The 4,482-nt window shown below is 41.0% G+C and overlaps 1 pseudogene; it reads right to left on the reverse strand.

Annotated features, from left to right (window-relative positions):
* Positions 1 to 497: 497 nt before the first annotated feature.
* On the reverse strand, positions 498 to 563 carry LOC118830360 (annotated as a pseudogene).
* Between the last annotated feature and the right edge of the window lie 3,919 nt (positions 564 to 4,482).

Below are 4,482 nucleotides of genomic sequence, written 5' to 3' on the forward strand. Positions count from 1 at the left end.
TACAAAACTAAACACATGAAAAATTTAACAAGAGTTAAATAAGACAAAGCCAAAATAAGCGCCCCAAAATCCAAAAACCCAAACCTTAAGACATTACAATAAATGTGAATAATTGCTGAATGAGTGGTAGAGATGAGTGCTATGAAAGCTCAAAAGAGGAAGAGATCCTTGTGAGTTAGAAAGGTTTAGGGAAGACTTCAAGGAGGGGGTGGAACATGTACTGGACCTTGAAGAACGCTAGGCTTTGGATAGGTAGAGGGGAATAGTGGGATTCTAACATAGGGAACAATGTAAGCAGGGGCCTGGAGGTAGGAAAGTATACTATGTATGGGGATGAGAGAGGAACCCTAGAGAGAAAATTTTTCCAAGTGCTTCAGAAATCCTAGAGTGATATAGAATTATAGACTACTAGAACTTGAATGATCTTTAGAACATCATCTGATATGGACCTCCCTCCTCTTAATTTTGTGTTAAAATTTTTTTTTATGGATGCCTTTAAAAAAATGGAATGTTTCATGAGTATGTGTGTCATCTTTGTGCAGGGGCCATGCTAATCTTCTCTTCCTGAATGGGGATCCAGACAGTTGGGTAACTCAGCTTGACCTCTCCCTCTCCCTCTCCTTCTCTTTTCCAAAGGGAGGTAAATTTTGATGGCTGCAAGTTCCCCAGTTTACTGGCCAGATTCCCTCCTTCCTTCCTTCCTTCCTTCATTCCTTCTTTCCTTCCTTCCTTCCTTCCTCCCTTCCTTCCTTCCCCTCTCCCTCCTCTCTCTCTCTCTCTCTCTCTCTCTCTCTCTCTCTCTCTCTCTCTCTCTCTCTGTCTCTTTCTTTTTCTCTTTCTTTCACATTTCACTGTGAAGCTCATAGATTGGACCACAATAGGTCCCTGCCCAAGGTTCACTTAATGGCTATATTTTGGGCCCTCCTGGCTCAGAGCGAATGCCAATAGGAACTATTTCTCTTTTGATTAGCAACCATGAGGGTCTTGCCCTCCCACTTTGATTTTTTTTCTCTTTTTTCTAATTAAATTTACTCACTTCTTAAAGAGGCCTATTCTAATTAAATTTACTCACTTCTTAAAGGGGCCTATTCACTGAATGGCCATTACCTCAACTCAAAGTGAGAAGCTGAAAAGGCCTTAGCCTGAAAGGGCTAGGGTCTCTTACTGCATCCTGGGCCATCTCCAGTCATCCCGATGAATATCTGGTCACTGGTCCCAGATGGCTCTAGAGGAGAAAGTGAGGTTGGTGACCTTGAACAGCCCTCCCTCACTCAAATCAAAGTCAGCTGCAAGTCATGTCATCATTTTCCTGATGTCATGGTCCTCTTCGAAAACGAAGGACGAACACACGACGAGTTACTAAAGCAAGCACTTAGATGTCTTTTTATATCACACTCAGTTCTAAATATTATACTCCCCTATATTGTCAAATGAACCCTCTCTTATAACAAAGAAAAACAAATGAAACCAACCAAGTCTGATACTGTATGTAGCATTCAGTACCCATAGTCCCTCACCTCTCTACCAAAAGCAGAAAGGTACTTCCACATCTATCTCTTTTCTGGAGGCCAAGACTGAACACTGTAATTCCTCACATTAAGCTTCCTTTTAGTCTGACTCCTTCATTTTACAAATGAGGAAAGGGAGGCTCAGAGGGGAGAAGACATTTTCCCAAGGTTACCCCAGGAGTTAAGAGACAGAACTGACACTAGAATCCAGGTCTTCTGACTCTTAAGTGCCAGGATCTTTCTATTCTACAATACTTCTCTCATTTCCTGCTGGGGACCCAGAACATTTAAAAACGTGAGAGGTACCAGCTCACTAACGGTTTCCTTCAGGCTTCCCTCCATGCACCAGAGACATTAATCAGCTAAAATTTTTTTTAGCAACTCTAGGATGAGAATCCTAACTTCTATTTCTCTTTACGTGTGTATTTAGGTCCATTTAGCCTTGTTACTTTTCATCTTTTGATCTTTCTTTTTTTTTTTTAAGCGTACTAACCTTTGCTATCACACATCACATATCCAGGCCATGGTAGCTCTGGAGCATCAGACACAGGAGTCAGCGCACTTGGCCAAATTGAAGCCCCGAAAACCTTTGAGAGCTATGCTGTGTATGGCCAGCTTCTGCTTTCCAGGTGAAAACGATAACAGCAGCTGATATTTATATATATGGCCCTTGAAGGTTTGAAAAAGTACTTTCCTCATAAATAACCCATTTTGTAGAAAAAGATCAAGTGACCTGTCCCAAGGTCAGTTAGAAAGCTTCAGTTTGGTGGAACGCCCATCTTCTTACTCTAAGAAAAGCTCTTTTTTCCCCTCACTATGCCATGCCTGCCTCTTAACTATACCATGATGTCTCAGGGCCAACTCCTAAAAAAAATCTAAATTTGTCGGGGGTGCTGGGGTAGTTTGGGGGGAGGGAGAGGAAGGAGGAAGCAGGTGGCAGAAGAGAACAGCTGATATAGGGAAAGCCCTGCCCTCCTATTCTGTCTCTGAAAGTGGCCATCAGCAGATGACTCAGGAGATGGTAAACAAGCCTAAGCCTCTTTGGTTTAATTAGCTGAGTGGGCAGGAAGAAAAGAAGTGAGAGGAGCATGTTTTATTTATTGTTTTAAAAGAAGAGGCTTAGTAATGCTCTGGTGAAAGGAGTCTAGAGTCAGTACATGCATTTGATGGTGGTCAAATGGGAAATCCTCATGGAGGATCCAAATATCATTCCTTTCTTTCCCAGTGCTGGTCTACAGACCCCGGGAAAGGAAATGCTGCAGAGAGTTGCTGAAATTTGCAAAAGGAACCTTGATTATTAGCGCAGGGCCCAAAGAGGGAAAGTGTGGGATGTCAAAGCTCCCTCCTACCTTTTTCCCTGTAGTACAAGGGGAAACATGGTGGTCTCCCATTCCACTCTTTTCAAGTCACAAACCATAGCCCTGTTCCCCTTGCTCTTAGCTGATGAACCTATTTCCTTCTTTAACAAAGATCTAGGCTACTGAATATGAACTACCTCCATTCCCCTCCTCCAAAAATCAAAATTGGTCTGTGCATCTATTTTCTTCTCCTTCCCTATTATTTTCAATGCTGGTGAAGTCCACCTCCACTCTAACTGTTCTTGTTGTATACCGTCTGAGATGCTGTTTTTTTGATCCATTGTCTCTCAGGCATCTTCGATCTCTTCCACTTGGCTGTTGATTATACGAATTTGTTACATTTGTTTATTTTATTTGGTTTTTTTTTGTTTGTGTTGTAGAATAGAATAGAAAGATCCTGGCATTTAGAGTCAGAAGACGTGGATTCTAGTGTCAGTTCTGTCTCTAACTCCTGGGGTAACCTTGGGAAATTATTTGTTTTATTTATTTTATCTGTTTATTTTTCTCAATTTGGGGGTCCAAAATGGGAAGGGAGAGGAAAGCTCCATCGAGTTGCCCTACTCCACCCCTCAAAAAAGAAGAAAAGAAAGAAAAGGTCGTTGAAACATGCTTTTGGAATGTACAGAAGAGAAGGCCAGAAGGAGTCACAGATAAGCAGGACAGCTTTGAAAGTAACATGCTGAATGTATTATTATATACTTTAAAAGAAAAGTAAGCTGTACACAAAAGAAATCTGCAGTTTCCTGGACAGCCCTCTCTGTTCTATGGTGCATACAGAAGTGCTCATTATAATTGATTCTTGTTAAGGCTGAGATAAAATAAAAACAACAAAGTACATGAAGGGGAATAATTTGTAATAAGCCTAGAAAGGTAGGCTGGAGCCATACTGTGAAGGGCCTAAGCTTTTCGAGCTGTAGGGTAACACAGTTGGACTTTAGAGCACTTAAAACTTTTCTAGTGCCTTATCCTCTTCAGCCTCTCTTAAGAATTTGACAGTGACTTCATTGCTAAACACCCCCTCAGCTCCTGTGACTCCGCATATCCTATCTCCTCCTACCTCTGTCTCCACTCCTTCCCTAGCTCTGATGATTCCTTTTTCTTTTTTTGCTCCCCTAAGTATGGGCATTCTCTGAGGTTCTATTCTTGGTCCTCTTCTTTTCTTCCTTTGTGTGAAGCCTAACTACATGGGTGATAGAAAAATTACTCTGGCCAATATATGGTGCTTCCATTTGTCACTGTCAGCCAGTTAGAGTCTTTCGAATTGTTCATTAAATGTTTTCTTTATTTCGTATTTTAATATTAATGCTGTAATTTACTATTATTGATTCTTTCCCTTTGCCATGCTGCATAGGATTCTGCTATATTCTCATGAAGTATTTCTGTACTTTGACTAAAGATCCCTTAGGTGAGGGTTCACCCTTCTAATGGTGCTGAAACCAACCCATTCACATCTTATCTGATAAAATTCTTATCCAAGTCTTTTGGTAAATCCTCTACAGCAGGGGTCAGCTCAATGTGCTAGATGCCTTTTTTTCTGGTTCTTTTAATACAGTTCTATACAGGAGTAAAGAATTCAAAAGAAACTCTAAGCTTTCTATAACTTAAGGATTGACCAA

This window comes from Trichosurus vulpecula, chromosome 8 (genome assembly GCF_011100635.1).
Source record: "Trichosurus vulpecula isolate mTriVul1 chromosome 8, mTriVul1.pri, whole genome shotgun sequence".
NCBI lineage: Eukaryota > Metazoa > Chordata > Mammalia > Diprotodontia > Phalangeridae > Trichosurus > Trichosurus vulpecula.